The sequence below is a fragment of the Aquarana catesbeiana genome, linkage group LG01 (genome assembly GCF_042186555.1).
Source record: "Aquarana catesbeiana isolate 2022-GZ linkage group LG01, ASM4218655v1, whole genome shotgun sequence".
NCBI classification, from domain to species: Eukaryota; Metazoa; Chordata; class Amphibia; order Anura; family Ranidae; genus Aquarana; species Aquarana catesbeiana.
The window spans coordinates 902,068,203-902,085,931 of record NC_133324.1 but is presented as its reverse complement, the minus strand read 5'-3'; positions in this window follow the sequence as shown (position 1 = coordinate 902,085,931).

Here is a 17,729-nt window from a genome sequence, read left to right as displayed (position 1 = left end):
TCTCAACAGTTCCATCTGGGATTAGGAGACACAGTAATTATTAAAGGACACACATTTCCTTGTTGGGTGGTGGGGCACTGGTGGGATTAAAAGTGGTCTATTTTCCTGGGGTCACCAGTACACTGGTATTTTTTTTTTCTAACTCGGTGTCCTCTCGGCTGACAGGGAACGCTGTTTCAGGAAAGGGGTTCCTAAACACGTGTCAGCAGGCCATGTCTCACAGATGGAAAAGAGGAGGGGATGTAGGGGGTCAGGGGTCCCAAATACCTATAGGTAGGGAAGAATCTGGGCCTAACACCCCCCTCCCAGTGTAATGTATTCCCTGGGGGTCAGTGTGTTCCATGTGGATCTGACTCCCTCCACTTATACTTATCTGGGGCACTTTACTCCAGTTCCATTGTGACAAGGGAGGAATCCTCATATACTATCATTGCATACAGCGGCAGCTTTCCAGAATACTTACCGGGTTGGACTGCCTTGGTTGCATGCGAAAGCGTTCCCCCTACGTGTTAACAGAGGAACCAGTGGATGATGAGGTAGAGAACAGCAAGACTGTTCTGGTAAAATGGAATGCAGAGAAATCCTCATCTGAGGAGTTAAACCTGAACTATGGGGTTCTTTCAGGAGTAATCTCAGACCCAAAAAGGCCTTTGTGAGTTTTCTCTCAGAAGTAGTCTGGACCAATTTAAAGTTACCACTTCTTGAGTCCTCTTCTCCAAAGGTTACAGAATTTGGATTGTGGCAGCCACCACAATTTCCATAATCCTTTCTTGTACGGCTACTGCTCCTGTTTAGCCTCCCCTTTGGATTGTGGCAGCCACCACAATTTCCATAATCCTTTCCTGTACGGCCTCAATTTAGGGATGTTTTTTTTCACATAGTTTGGGCTCACGCTGATAAAGTGTTCTGAGGTGGATCCGGCAGTTTCTTCTCCCAGTAAGACCCTCGTATGTCCAGTAGTCCTGGTATTTAATGCTTTTGCTGCCAGAGTTTTGTGTTTTTTGGACACGTTAAAAAAAACATTGTAGGCATGAAGATTAGTTAAAATCCACAAACATTATATTGTTTCTGAAAGCAGAGACCCTGGAGAATAAAATAGTGGTAATTCCAAGTCTGCAACATAATGGCTCTCAGCTACAAACTGGGATTTTAGTGCCTTCTCCCTCATTTCTTCATGCTTTCAAATATTTATTTGAATACATAAAAATGATTTACTCTTTTTGCAGGCTCTCGATCATCTTCTAGTCCAGAGGGCAAAAGATTTTGCAGTTTCTACTCAAACCTTTTCACAGTTCCAAAGCCAGTCGATGTTTGTCTCATCATGGACTTTAAAAGACTCAACAGGTTTCTACAGATGCAGTGGCCTCTTCATCAGGGAAATTTTCATGGTATCAGTGGATATCAAGGATGCTTTTCTACACCTTATGAGTTTCTTTGGTTTGCAGTGGAGAATCACCACTTTCAAAAGCCAAGGTCCAGGCTTCTAAGTCCACCATGCTGGCATGAATAAGAAATCTGATTGCTCAAGCTTACACTTTCATGGACATATCTTTTTGGGCCTATTGGCACAGTTCTGTTTGCCTAGTTTTTGCACACCCTTCTCATTGCTTGTGCACATCCCAAGGTCTATGAATACTTTGCCTGTGCCCTGTTCTCTACAAATAAGATAAGTGGAATTTTGACTTACCTCTTATCTTGGAGTACAGGACATAGTCCACCCTTCCTTCTATCCTGGGTTACTGTGCATTGCTTGCTGCAAAACTGAGGACCCGTGCAGTGGGGTAGGGTTAATAGGGAAGGTGCCCCGTCGGTCGTGTCCTCAAGAGCTTGCCAGTGTTCAGTCATCTGAAGGTATGAGTCCATAACCCAGGCCTGTGAATACTTTGCCTTTGTCCTGTACTGTACTCCAAGCTATGGAATCAAAATTCCATTTTGTCGTGCATCTCTCAGCCAGCACTGGACTCCCTGGCTCCCACAGTAGTACACAGCAGTCTCTGGATGTTTTCCTGAATTCAGCAGCCTATAGTGCCAAAAGCTCAATAATTGTATTGCTACCCTTACTGATGCAGTATGCTCATTTTTAGGGTTAGAGGAGCCTAAGTCTTCTTACCCTAAAGCAGTGTTTCTCAACTCCAGTCCTCAAGGCGCCCCAACAGGTCATCTTTTCAGGTTTTCCATTATTTTGCACAGGTGATTTGATCAGTTTCACTGCCTTTTTTTTTTTTTTTTCTTCTTTTTTTTGACAAAGAAATAACTTCTATTATTATAATACAAGATTTATATAGCCCCAACAGTTTGCGCAGCGCTTTACAATATAAAGGGAGACAATACAGCAACAATACAATTTAATACAAGAGGGTTAGGAGGGCCCTGCTCCTGGGAGCTTACAATCTGTTTTTTTTTTTTTAATATATACATTTATGCTGCAGTTGTTGAGTAAACATCAATGGAAAAATCTAACTTCTTTAATGACTTTAACTTGAATCTAGAAATGAATTGTTTAAATTCTTAAGATTATTCTCAAGATGGACTCAGAGAAAGCATAATATTTAATTCATGAACTGCTTGTACAAATGATCTCATGTAAACACTATTGTGTTTACATAATAATATATATATATATATATATATATATATACATACAAATATTTTTTTTTAAATATACAATATGATTTTCATATTGCAAAATTAAAAACATACAACATCATGAGTTGACATATAGTATCGCATAATACAAAAAAAAAATATTGTTATTTTAAATTTCTTCTCCCACCCGATCAACTCTTAACCCTCTACCACACATCATCCCATCTATAATTATACATATCAAATTGGCTGTTACTTATCAAAAGCAGGCAGATAAAGAGAATTAACCCACTCTATGGGCAGAGAGAAGGTGTAGGACAGAGACCACGAGAAATAAAATAGTGGAGGAGACGGAAGTATGGTGGAGAGCCATCCCATCATAAGGGACATCTCAAATCCTCCAACCAAGGACTCCACAGTCTCACAAACTTTCTAAAGTTATTTTTCCTAATATATACCACTCTCTCACTCCAAACCATTGAATTGATAGACTCAATCCAGGTCTTAACAGTTGGGGGGGGGGGGGGGGGGCTGTGCCTGCCATTTCTGTGCCATTAGTCTCCTCGCTTGCAACAAGCATCTCAGCACTGCTACGGTAGTACCGGGCGGAACTCTATCTTCCTCCAAGCTCCCTAATAGACATGTCTTAGCCTCAGGTTCCAATGTAGTGCTAAAGATTTTATTTATCCTATCCACTATCTCCACCCAGTATCTAAATAGCTTTGGACACTTCCACACCATGTGAATAAGAACTCCTATCGCCTTACACCTGGGGCACTCGTCATTTGGTTTCCATCCGAGTTTAAACATTTTTTGGGGGGTATAGTAGGCTCTATGGATTAGGAACAGGTGAGAGACTTTCTGCGAAGGTGAGATTGAGACCAGGGCACCTTGTTCTAAAATCTTGTCCCATTGCTCCATAGTTATTGTCCCTACGTCTCTCTCTGACCCTGCTTAGCTCTTAAGAGGTCCCACTCCATTCATAATTCTATCCCCCAAGCTAGCATATAGCTTGGAGATTAAGCCTTTAGTTGAGTCTGGTTTAATTATTTTTATGAGTACCGAAATCTTGGTCCATTCAATGGTTTGAGACCTGAATTGGGCTTGAATGGCATGCCTAATCTGGAGATATTTATAAAGCGTCTTGTTTGAGATATTAAATTCCCGTCTTAAATCTGAGAATGACTTCATGAGGTTACCCTCATACAATTGAAAATTAAGCGGCTAATACCCTGTCTTTCCCATTCCCGAGGTCTCTCTATACCCTTTATTTTGACCAAATTTTTATTATGCCATAAAGGGGTATATTCAGTTACCCCATCATATCCCGTTTGCCTTTCTTGTCTGCCACACTTTAGTAACTAGTACTATCATTGAGCATCTATGAATAAAAGAGTCTGCTTCTAATGCCTTAACTAGTGTACTGTGTGGGGCCCACATTAACATCATTTTATTGCTGGAATTCCCACCACCTAGGGCTCCACAGCCCACTAGGTGTTGGAGCTGGGATGACAAGAAGTGTAATCTCGGATGCGGGATCGCCATACCTCCTTCTTTAATGGGTAGTTGCATAGTTTGAAGGCCAATCCTAGATTGGGCCATCTTCCAAATTAATTCCCTGAACAGGGATTCAATTTTCTCTTAAACCACTTCTGGCCTATCCAGGTCTAGGGATGAGCTTCGCGTTCGAGTCAAACTCATGTTCAACTCGAACATCGCCTGTTCGGCGAATTGCGAACGATATGGGCCATTCGCGCCAAATTTGTGTGGTGCGTCATGGCCCATAATGCACTGCGGCATCGCAGTGCATTGCTGGCTGATGATTGGTCAAGCATGCACTATGACCCGCATGCTTGGCCAATCACAGCGCCGTCTAAACAGAGAGCTGTAATTGGCCAAAGCCAAGGAGGCTTTGGCCAATTATGGCTCAGGGGATTTAGTACACGCCCCACACTATATAAGGCCGCCTGCACAGCGGCCCTGTGTAGTGTGTGTTCCGGCGTTGAAAGAGATAGACAGAGAGACAGTGTCATTTGATTTAAGTTAGATTAGGCAGGACAGTCAGTGAGTTAGCTGCACTTACAGTGTATTGTGTATATACTGTATATATATATATATATATATATATATATGCATCCCAGGTGTTATATATATATATATATATATATATATATATATATATATATATATATATATATATATATATATACATACACACACTGTATTCAGTTTAGCTAGATCCCTTCCTGTTATCTTCCTACTGACAGGCAGGCTTGTCTTGTTACAGTATTTACAGCTACCTGAAGAAAATTGCTGGTGTTCTTTTGATCCTATTAGTATCACAGTCGGGCAGCTAGACTATTTACAGTTAGTGTAGTGCATCCTCCTCACAGTGTTCAGTTAAAGCTACAAGTTAGTTTAGTGTGACCTCTGCACAGTGTTCAGCTAAAACTACAAGTTAGTGTAGTGCATCCTCCTCACAGTGTTCAGCTAAAGCTACAAGTTAGTGTAGTGCGTCCTCCTCACAGTGTTCAGCTAAAACTACAAGTTAGTGTAGTGCGACCTCTGCACAGTGTTCAGCTAAAGCTACAAGTTAGTTTAGAGCAACCTCTGCACAGTGTTCAGCTAAAGCTACACGTTAGTGTAGTGCGTGCTCCTCACAGTGTTCAGCTAAAACTACAAGTTAGTATAGTGCGCCCTCTGCACAGTGTTCAGCTAAAGCTACAAGTTAGTGTAGTGCGTCCTCCTCACAGTGTTCAGCTAAAATTACAAGTTAGTGTAGTGCGAGCTCTGCACAGTGTTCAGCTAAAGCTACCTGTAGAAGGTTGGTGGTGTTTTCCTGATCCTATCACTACCGCAGGCAGCTAAATAAGCTACAAGTTAGTTTTTTGCGAGCTCTGCACAGTGTGCAGCTAAAACTACAAGTAAGTGTAGTGCGAGCTCTGCGCAATGTTCAGCTAAAGCTACCTGTAGAAGGTTGGTGGTGTTTTCCTGATGCCATCACTACCGCAGGCAGCTAAATAAGCTACAAGTTACTTTTTTGCGAGCTCTGCACAGTGTTCACCTAAAGCTACTTGTAGAAGGTTGGTGGTGTTTTCCTGATCCTATCACTACCGCAGGCAGCTAAATAAGCTACAAGTTAGTTTTTTGCAAGCTCTGCACAGTGTTCACCTAAAGCTACCTGTAGAAGGTTGGTGGTGTTTTCCTGATCCTATCACTACCGCAGGCAGCTAAATAAGCTACAAGTTAGTTTTTTGCGAGCTCTGCACAGTGTTCAGCTAAAACTACAAGTTAGTGTAGTGCGACCTCTGCACAGTGTTCAGCTAAAGCTACAAGTTAGTGTAGTGCGTCCTCTGAACAGTGTTCAGCTATAGCTACAAGTTAGTGTAGTGCGTCCTCCTCACAGTGTTCAGCTAAAACTACAAGTAAGTGTAGTGCGAGCTCTGCGCAGTGTTCAGCTAAAGCTACCTGTAGAAGGTTGGTGGTGTTTTCCTGATGCCATCACTACCGCAGGCAGCTAAATAAGCTACAAGTTACTTTTTTGCGAGCTCTGCACAGTGTTCACCTAAAGCTACTTGTAGAAGGTTGGTGGTGTTTTCCTGATCCTATCACTACCGCAGGCAGCTAAATAAGCTACAAGTTAGTTTTTTGCGAGCTCTGCACAGTGTTCAGCTAAAGCTACCTGTAGAAGGTTGGTGGTGTCCTCATACTACAGGCAGGCAGTTGATTTTGCTAGCTGCAGTATCAGTATATATATATATATATATATATATATATATATATATATATATATATATATATATATATCCCAGCTTAGTGCAGCTACAGGCCATTAGTTTGTCTGGAAGGCCAACAAGGAGAGGCAGACAGTCACAAGCCAATAAAAGAGGGCAAGCAGGCTTTGTGTCTAGAGGCAACAGTGCTGGTCGTGAAGACGGTGCATCCTCATCAGCACGTGGCCGTGAGACACACTTGGCCTTTTTTTCGGCAGCTGGCCATGTTGAGCCGCAACATGCAGAAGACTTGGTCGAGTGGATGACCAAGCCGTCCTCATCCTCCTCATCCTCTCTCACCCATGCTCAGGGTACTTTGTCTGGCAAAGCAGCTGCCAACGCGGCCTCTTCCCTCGGCTCAATGGCATCAGTGACTCCTTCCCTAGCCCCACCATGTCCTCCTGAGGAGTCCCTCGAACTGTTTGACCACAGTGTTGGGTACATGCTCCAGGAGGATGCTCAGGGTTTAGAAGGCTCTGATGATGATACTGAGCTAGATGAAGGCAGTAACGTGAGCACGGACAGAGGGGGTGCCCAAGAAGGACAGCAATCTGGCAGTCATGCTCCCCCTGCTGCAGCATACTGCCAGGTTTGCTCCAGTGATGAAGAGGGAGGGGATGATGAGGTCACTGACTCAATGTGGGTGCCTGATAGGAGAGAGGAGGAGGAGGCACATCACCAACGAGGCAGGATGCCCTCCAGGGGCCAGCCTAAGGGCAGCACACTGACTGCATCACACCCCAAAGCTCTGCATGTGCAGGGCGCTGCTGTCTCTGCGCGTTATTCCAAAAGTTCTTTGGTGTGGGCCTTTTTTGAGACGAGTGCATCAGATCGCACCACAGGGACGTTACCTAAGTTTCACCGCGCATTGGGTGACTCTGCTGGCAGCTGGGAAGGATGCAGGACAAGGTGCAGTAGTGTTGGAGGTTGTTCCGCCACCACGCCTCCAAAATGCCACTACTAATGATTGTGACACACCTCTCTCCTCCACCCCTCCTCTTCTTCCTCCTCCATGGCCTCTTCCTGTGCTTTGTCCTCGGAACCAGCAGTGCTCTGTAGCCATTCAAGGGGCTACGCAAGTATGCAGGCCAAAAGATGCCATGTGGTGCTTGAGCTGGTGTGCTTGGGGGACAGGAGCCACACTGGGGCAGAGGTTCTTTCAGCTCTGCAGGGGCAGGTTTAGAGGTTTGTGACAATGGCACCAACCTCCTCTCTGCCCTCCGACAGGGACAAATGACCCATGTGCCCTGTTTGGCTCACATCCTTAACTTGGTGGTGCAGCGGTTCTTGGGCAGGTACCGGGGCTTACAGGATGTCCTGAGGCAGGCCAGGAAAGTCTGTGTGCATTTCCGCCAGTCATATAATGCCAGTGCGTGGCTGGCAGACCTCCAAAAGGAGTTTAACCTGCCCAAGAACCGCCTAATCTGTGACATGCCCACCAGGTGGAACTCAACGTTGGCCATGCTGCAGTGGCTGCACACGCAGCAGAGGGCCATCAATGAGTACCTGTGAGACTATGGCACCAGGACAGGGTCAGGGGAGCTTGTTTTTTTTTTTCCCCATGCCAGTGGGCCATGATTAGGGATGCATGCACTGTCCTGTCACCATTTGAGGAGGCCACGAGACTGGTGAGCAGTGACAGTGCATGCATCAGTGACACTGTCCCCCTTGTCCACCTGTTGGAGCACACGCTGTGTGGAATAATGGACAGGGCACTTGAGGCAGAACAGAGGCAGGAAGAGGAGGACTTCCTTAGCTCTCAAGGCCTCCTTTACCCAGACAGTGTTCCTGCGTGCCCGCCGATCACACAGGAAGAGGACGAGGAGGAGAAGGAGGATTGTGTCAGTATGGAGGTGAAGCCTGGCACTCAGAATCAGTAGCAGTCTTTAAAGGATCAGTCCCAAGAAACACATGGACTTGTATGTGGCTGGGAGAAGGTGGCTGCGGACCATGTCATCCTTAGTGACCCAGAGGACTCCGGACCAAATGCCTCAGCAAACCTATGCTGCATGGCCTCCCTGATCCTGCAAAGCCTGCGTAAGGATCCTCGTATTCGTGGTATCAAGGAGAAGGACCAATACTGGCTGGCAACCCTCCTTGATCCACGTTACAAGGGTAAGGCTGCGGACCTTATCTTGCCATTGCAGAGGGAGCAGAGGATGAAACATCTTCGGGAGGCCTTGCAGAAAGGTCTGTGCAATGCGTTCCCAGAGACTGGGAGGTTACAAACTCCTATTTCTGGACAACGTGTTGCTGAGGCTTCGGTCAGTCAAAGAAGGAGCGGTGGAGAAGGTGGCCGTCTGACCGATGCGTTCAGTCAATTTTTTAGTCCGCATCCCCAAGATATGATCGGTTCCAGCAACCATCGCCAGCGTCTGTTTTACATGGTGCAAGAATACCTAGGGGCAAGATCTGACTTGGACACCTTTCCCACCGAAAATCCTCTGGGTTACTGGGTCTTGAGGATGGATCACTGGCCAGAACTTGCACAGTATGCAATTGAGCTACTGGCCTGTCCTGCATCCAGCGTTCTTTCGGAACGCACATTCAGTGCTGCTGGAGGCTTTGTAACCAATCACAGGGTGCGTCTGTACACCGACTCGGTCGATCGACTGACCTTCATAAAAATGAATCAGTCTTGGATCACTACCAGCTACCAGCTACCCAGCTGATGTAACCGAATAATTTTTTTTGAAATCTCAGATCCCTTCAAAGACTGCCTATGCTGATGCTGAGTGACTATCCTGAGTAATTATCCTCTTCCTCCTCAATGATCACGCTGATAGCTTGTAAGAACATTTTTGGTTCTGGGCGTAGCCACCAGTGCCTAAGGCCCAATTTTTCAGCCCCTGTTTAACAGGGGCGTGTAATTAAAATTTTTGATGCAATACTTTGCAGCAGGGCTAGTTCCTGCATTCCAACTAGAGTATCTGTGAGGGGTTGCAGTGTTGTGGCACCAGCACCAGTGCCTAAGGCCCAATTTTTCAGCCCCTGTCTAACAGGGGCGTGTAATTACAATTTTTGATGCAATACTTTGCAGCAGGGCTCGTTCCTGCATTCCAACTAGAGTATCTGTGAGGGGTTGCAGTGCCTAAGGCCCAATTTTTCAGCCCCTGTTTAACAGGGGAGTGTAATTACAATTTTTGATGCAATACTTTGCAACAGGGCTCGTTCCTGCATTCCAACTAGGGTATCTATGAGGGGTTGCAGTGTTGTGGCACCAGCACCAGTGTCTAAGGCCCAATTTTTCAGCCCCTGTCTAACAGGGGTGTGTAATTACAATTTTTGATGCAATACTTTGTAGCAGGGCTCATTCCTACGTCCCAACTAGAGTATCTGTGAGGGGTTGCAGTGTTGTGGCACCAGCACCAGTGCCTAAGGCCCAATTTTTCAGCCCCTGTTCAATAGGGGCATGTAATTACAATTCTTGATGTAATATTTCACAGCAGAGCCCGTTTCTGCGCCCACCAAGAGCGAGTGAGGACTTACAGTGTTGTGGCAACAGCACCACCACCACCAAAGGCCCAATTTTTCTGCCCCTGTTCAACAGGGGCATGTAATTACAATTCTTGATCTAATATTTCACAGCAGGGCCCTGTGAGGGCTTACAGTGTTGTGGCCACAACAACACCTAAGGCCCAAATTTCTATATAGGACAGGCCCCTACTTTCAAACATCCAACTTACAAACGACTCCTACTTGCAAACAGAAGGAGACAACAGGAAGTGAGATGAAATCTACCCCTAGGAAGGGAAATTCTCTCATGTAAGAGTTAATATGGGAAAAACATTTCTCCTTTCCACTGATGCTTTATCACCAATCCTTGTTTCACAAAAAAACCCACATTTTCAAAAAACATTTGTCATTGGGACAGAAAGTGAGGTGAAATCTTCTGAAGAGGAGCACAAGCAGCAAAACAAATGTCACAGGGGTGATAACCCTTCCCTATGTTTTCCAAAAAAGCTTAAAATAGTTTTTTTGGCTGGAGCTAAACACGATAAAAATGTACCAGTTCAAAATTACAAACAGATTCTACTTAACAACAAACCTACAGTCCCTGTCTTGTTTGCACCGCCTGTATACTGCTGTTCAGAGTACAGAGCCTGTATACTGCTGTTTCCTTTTTTAATTTGGGTGCGGGGTTCCCCTTAATATCCATACAAGACCCAAAGGGCCTGGTAATGGGGGGGGTACCCATGCCGTTTGTCTCACTGATTTTCATCCATATTGCCAGGACCCGACATTACATTAAACCTGCAAGCAGTTTTAAATGACTTTTTTTCCTTTAAAAATGACATTTTGTGCAGGGACTGTTCTAAGCACGGGAAACTCGATCCACTTTACAGGCATACTATAGACACCCCCCAGGTACGATATTTAAAAGAATATTTCACTTTTTTTTTTTTTTTTTTTTTTTTTTACTTGAAGCATCATTAAAATCACTGCTCCCGAAAAAACAGCCGTTTTTAAAAGTTTTTTTGCATTGATACATGTCCCCTGGGGCAGGAGCCGGGTCCCCAAACCTTTTTTAGGACAATACCATGCAAATTAGCCTTTAAAATGAGCACTTCTGATTTTGAACGTTCGAGTCCCATAGACGTCAATGGGGTTCTAACGTTCGTGCGAATTTTCGGTCCGTTCGCGGGTTCTGGTGCAAACCGAACCGGGGGGTGTTCGGCTCATCCCTATCCAGGTCAGAGAGTTATGGAGTATGTACAATATCTGCGGAAGCCATATTAGTTTATCAGTTTAATTAGATGTCAACGCCTTGCAACAGACAGGAAAACGGCACCAAATGTCTCCCTTTTGCTTTAATTTCAATAGCAATGGGGCTAAATTATCATTGACATACTGGTTTATATCCCTAGTATTCCAAACATCCAGATCTTTCAGATTGGCTACTACTTTCAGGAGGAGGGTTCCCGGCAATATCTGGTCACCAAGTGGGTCAACTGGTAACAGAGCCGACTTAGCCCAGTTGATGACCAGACCAGAAAGTCGCCCGGACTTGCCGACCATTTGTATCACTGCATTTAGTGAAGATTCAATGTCTCCAAGAAAAAACAGGACATCGTCTGCGAACAGTGCGATCCTGTCTTCTAACTGATGCCGGAACCCCTGTATGTCTATTTGTGATCTAGTCATGATTGCGAGGGGCTCCATTACCAGAGCAAACAATAGGGGAGATAGGGGACAACCCTGCCTCGTCCCTCTCTCTAGGTGAAGCACTTCTGAATATTCATTATTAATCCTGATTCTTGCTCTAGGTTCATTATAGAGTAGTTTCACCCATCTAATAAAAGAGGGGCCAAACCCAAATCGCTCCAGCATCTTCCATAGATAGTCCCGTTCTAGACTATCGAAGGCCTTAGCAGCATCCAAGGCAAAAATGGTCCTGGGGCCTAAGTTGTCTGTTGGAATTAAGAAGACTCTTCTAGTGTTAGTGCTAGTTGATCTACTGGGAATAAAACCTGACTGGTCAGGATGTATCAGCTTTTGAATACATTTGTTTGGGCGAGCTGCTAAAACTTTAGCTAAGATTTTTACATCAGTACATAATAATGAAATTGGATGATAAGAGGAGATGTCCTGCTGATCTTTCCCCTCCCTATGTATTACAATGATGGTGGCTTCCGACATTGAGGTAGGGAGTCTATCATTATCTGAAGCCCATCCCAGTGTTTTCAGCAGTTCAGGGAGTAGTACCTTACCGTAATGTTTATATATTTCTACCGGAAGCCCATCCAGGCCTGGTGATTTATGGTTAGGCACTGGTGCTTCTAGATCTATTCTATCCTTTGACAAGGTCCAGATAGATATTCGCTGGAGGAAATCATCCAACATTGCACCCCCCTCTCCCCTATTGGATTTATACAGAGACTTATAATAATCGCCAAATGCAAACATTATCTCTAGTGTGTCGGTAGTAATCTCTCCTCTTGATGTCCTGATCGCTGAAACAGTAGTGGGGGAAGTATTAGATTTAATCAAGAGGGAGAGTGTATGACCGACCCTCTCCCCCTCACCAAAATGGCACTGCAGCTGAAATATTCGTCTACTCTCCGTCCTCCCAAGAATTGCCATTTTATAGACTTGTTGCTTATCTAACCATTCCCTCTGTCTGTCAGGGGTTGGATCTTCAACATATCGCTTCTCTGCCTGGATTGCCTCGTTCCTAATTTCCCCTTCCCAACCCTCTATATTTCCCCTTAGTGCCTGCCACTTGTTGGATTAAGAGGCCTCTGAGATAGGCCTTTATTGATTTGTACAAATTCATTAAATCTAGACATCACTTCTCCAGGGTTGCCAATCAATTCCAGCCAACAAGGGCTAATTTTCCATTCTCTAGGATGAGCTTTGCCCTCTGTATTTATTGTCAGCACCAGCAGAGAATGGTTCGAGACTCCTCTTGGACCATACTCTATATTACTTACTGACGATATTGCCTCCCTGTTACCCAGGGCCATGTCAATTCTAGAGAGAGTGAGATAAGAGCTTGAAAAGCAAGAATACTGTCTTTCTTATGGATAGCGCATTCGCCATATGTCACTCAGACCCATTTCCACCAAGAATCGAGATAGCCGACCCTCGCCTGCCGTATTGAGTCTATTTCCCAATGGGAATCTATCTGGACTCTTATCCAGAACTTCATTAACCACTTCAATACCAGGCACTTATGCACCTTCCCGCCCAGACCAATTTTCAGCTTTCAGCGCTCTCACACTTTGAATGACAATTACTCAGTCATGCTACACTGTATCCAAACAAAATGTTTATCATTTTCTTCTCACAAATAGAGCTTTCTTTTGGTGGTATTTAATCACCACTGGGTTTTTCATTTTTTGCGATATAAGCAAAAAAACCGCGAAAATTTTGAAAAAAACGTACTTTTTTTTAGTTTCTATTGTAAAATTTTGCAAACAAGTCATTTTTCTTCATAAATTTGTGCCAAAATGTATACTGCTACATATCTTTGGTAAAAATAACCCAAATTAATGTATATTATTTGGTCTTTGTGAAAGTTATAGAGTCTACAAACTATGGTGCCAATCACTGAAAATTGATCACAACTGATGTATTATCTCACCTGAAGGCCTATCTCATTTCTTGAGACACTAACAAGCCAGGAAAGTACAAATACCCCCCAAATGACCCCTTTTTGGAAAGTAGACAGTCCAATGTATTTACTAAGAGGCATGGTGAGTTTTTTGAAGCTGTAATTTTTTCCCACAATTCTTGGGAAAATTAAGATTTTTTTTTTTTTTTTTTTTTTTTTTACACAAACTGGTCATATTAACAGGTTATTTCTCTCACACAGCATATGCATAATTGCAACTACACCCCAAAATACATTCTGCTACTCCTCCTGAGTATGGCGATACCTCATGTGTGAGGATTTTACAAAGCCTGGCCACATACAAAGGACCAACACTGAAGTAGCACTTTCATGCGTTTTACAAGCATAAATTGCACATATCCTTTCTCAACCACCTATTACACTTTTGAAGGTCCTGGAGCACCAGGACAATTGAATTGTCCACAAAATGACCCCATTTTGGAAAGCACACACCCCAACGTATAATCTATGAGGCATAATGAGTCTTTTGAACGGTTCATTTTTTTCCAGAAGTTTTTGGAAAATGTGGAAAAAAAATGAAAATGCATTTTTTTTACACAAAGTTGTCCATTTATAAGATATTTCTAACACATAGCATGTACATAGCAAAAATTACACCCCAAAATGCATTCCTCTACTCCTCCTGAGTATGGTGATACCACATGTGTGAGGATTTTACACAGCCTGGCCACATACAAAGGCCCAACATTGAAGTAGCACTTTCATGCGTTTTACAAGCATAAATTGCACATATCCTTTCTCAACCACCTATTACAGTTTTGAAGGCCCTGGAGCACCAAAACAATGGAATTATCCACAAAATGACCCCATTTTGGAAAGCACACACCCCAACGTATAATCTGTGAGGCATAATGAGTCTTTTGAAGGGTTCATTTTTTTCCAGAAGGTTTTGAAAAAAGTGAAAAAAAAATGAAAATGCATTTTTTTTTACACAAAGTTGTCCATTTATAAGATATTTCTAACACATAGCATGTACATAGCAAAAATGACACCCCAAAATGCATTCCTCTACTCATCCTGAGTATAGCGATACCACATGTGTGAGACTTTTACACAGCCTGGCCACATACAAAGGGCCAACACTGAAGTAGCACTTTCAGGCGTTCTACAAGCATAAATTGCACATATCCTTTCTCAACCACCTATTACACTTTTGAAGGCGCTGGAGCGCCAGGACAATTGAATTGTCCACAAAATGACCCCATTTTGGAAAGCACACACCCCAACGTATAATCTATGAGGCATAATGAGTCTTTTGAACGGTTCATTTTTTTCCAGAAGTTTTTGGAAAATGTGGAAAAAAAATGAAAATGCATTTTTTTTACACAAAGTTGTCCATTTATAAGATATTTCTAACACATAGCATGTACATAGCAAAAATGACACCCCAAAATGCATTCCTCTACTCCTCCTGAGTATGGCGATACCTCATGTGTGAGGCTTTTACACAGCCTGGCCACATACAAAGGCCCAACATTGAAGTAGCACTTTCATGCGTTTTACAAGCATAAATTGCACATATCCTTTCTCAACCACCTATTACAGTTTTGAAGGCCCTGGAGCACCAGAACAATGGAATTATCCACAAAATGACCCCATTTTGGAAAGCACACACCCCAAGGTATAATCTGTGAGGCATAATGAGTCTTTTGAAGGGTTCATTTTTTTCCACAAGGTTTTGAAAAAAGTGAAAAAAAAATGAAAATGCATTTTTTTTTACACAAAGTTGTCCATTTATAAGATATTTCTAACACATAGCATGTACATAGCAAAAATTACACCCCAAAATGCATTCCTCTACTCCTCCTGAGTATGGCGATACCACATGTGTGAGACTTTTACACAGCCTGGCCACATACAAAGGGCCAACACTGAAGTAGCACTTTCAGGCGTTCTACAAGCATAAATTGCACATATCCTTTCTCAACCACCTATTACACTTTTGAAGGCACTGGAGCACCAGGACAATTGAATTGTCCACAAAATGACCCCATTTTGGAAAGCACACACCCCAACGTATAATCTATGAGGCATAATGAGTCTTTTGAACGGTTCATTTTTTTCCAGAAGTTTTTGGAAAATGTGGAAAAAAATGAAAATGCATTTTTTTTTACACAAAGTTGCCCATTTATAACATATTTATAACGCATAGCATGTACATAGCAAAAATGACACCCCAAAATACATTCTGCTACTCCTCCTGAGTATGGCGATACCACATGTTTGAGACTTTTACACAGCCTGGCCACATACAGAGGCCCAAAATCCAAGTAGCACCTCCAGGCATTCTAGCAGCATTAATTACACATATCATTTTCTGACTACCGATCACATTTTTGCAGGCCCTTCATATTTCTAACACATAGCAGGTACATACCAAATAACAAAAGATTACCTGTGGTTTTAGAAGTGCAGTGGTCCACAGAGGAGAGCATCGGTCCAGGCAGCAGGCAGGAATGAGGTCAGCGACAGCAAAAGCAATCATCCAGGCAGCAGGCAGGAATACTGTCCATAGTTCATACAGGCAGAGATACTGTCAGCACAGCCAGACCACAGCCAAAGCACAGCCAGAGCACAGGTCCAGGTAGCAGGCAGAGGTGTCCCAGCAGAAATACTGTCCAAAGTCAGTAGAGGCAGCAGGCAGATATATGGTCAACACAGCCAAAGTATTGGTCCAAACAGCAGGAAGAAACATGGTCCATAATGTCATGGGTCTTTACAGGCAGCAATATGGTCAGCACAGCCAAAGCATTGGTCCGGGCAGCAGAAAGGACCATCAAGCTTAGGGCCAGGGGGACAGGGGTAGAGGCTTCTCCCACCCAAATCGCTTTGAAGCCTCCGGGCAACCAGACCCTGTTCTGGGAGCACAGAAAACGAAAAACTGGTTTTCTCTACTCAGAACGCTATTCTGAAGCCCCTCACATATGTGAGACCCCTGTGTACTAAAGTAGATGGCCAAAAGATCAGTCCAAGTGGCAGGCAAAAACATGGTCGATTAACAGGCCAAGGTCGGTACACGTGGAAGTCAGAAACGTGGTTTAAATCGGCAGGCAGAGGCATCGTCGGTAAACAGGCTGAGGTTGGTACACGTGCAAGTCAGAAATGTGGTTTAAATCGGCAGGCAGAGGCATCGTCGGTAAACAGGCTGAGGTTGGTACACATGCAAGTCAGAAACGTGCAGAAACGGCAAGCAAAGACATCGTCGGTAAACAGGCCAGGGTCAGTTAATTAACATGGTAGCAGGCAAATGGGGAAATGGCAGTCTGGTAATAATACAGGGAACTAATATTGGATGAATGCATGATAATTTCTGAAGCAATCTCCGATGCACAGGCCAGGTTGGGAGGGACATTGGGGACAATAATAGCTGGAATCTCTTCTTATTCCTCCTCTGCTGCATACACGGCATTTTTTTTGGCGTCTTCTTCCAGATTCTGTGGGGGGAATGCTATAGGGAAGGTGTTGCTCGTGAAGTCTACTCACAGCCTCCGAGCGAATGCTTCCTGGGGCGGGACCTTGTGGGTAAATGAGGAGAGTGACGATCGATTCAAAATACTTGAGGTAGGTGACTTGGTTTTGAGTTGCTTTTTGGTAGCAGACAAACGAATTAAAAAGGGCCATGTGAAAAAGGTGAAAGGCAACTTTCTTGTACCAGTAACGGGACTTTCTGTTTGATAAGTAGGGCTGTAGCATCTGATCGTTTAAATCCACCCCCCCCATATACATATTGTAGTCGTGGACACATTCGGGCTTTACAATGGGGCCGCGTCTTCTTTGGATCTCCACCACGGTGTCATTGTGGATGGTAGAGAGCATGTGGACATCTTTCTTGTCCCTCCACTTCATGGCCAACACCTCCTCGTTCCTCATGAATGCCGATTCTCCCTTTCTTAATTTTTTTGCTAGCAGATTTTTTGGGAATCCCTTACGGTTTTTTTTGAAGGTACCACAGGCCAGGGTTTTTTTATTATAAAGGTGACGAAAAAGGGGCAGGCTGGTATAGTAGTTGTCGACATATAAATGGTATCCTTTGTCGAATAGGGGGTATGCCAGCTCCCAGACAATTTTTCCACTGGTTCCAATATATGTGGGGCAATCATGGGGCTGGAGCTGGGAATCTTTGCCTTCGTAGATCCGGAATGTGAAGACATATCCAGTGGCTCGATCGCATAATTTATTTAACTTCACCCCATACCTGGATCTCTTGCTTGGTATATACTGCTTGAAGTGCA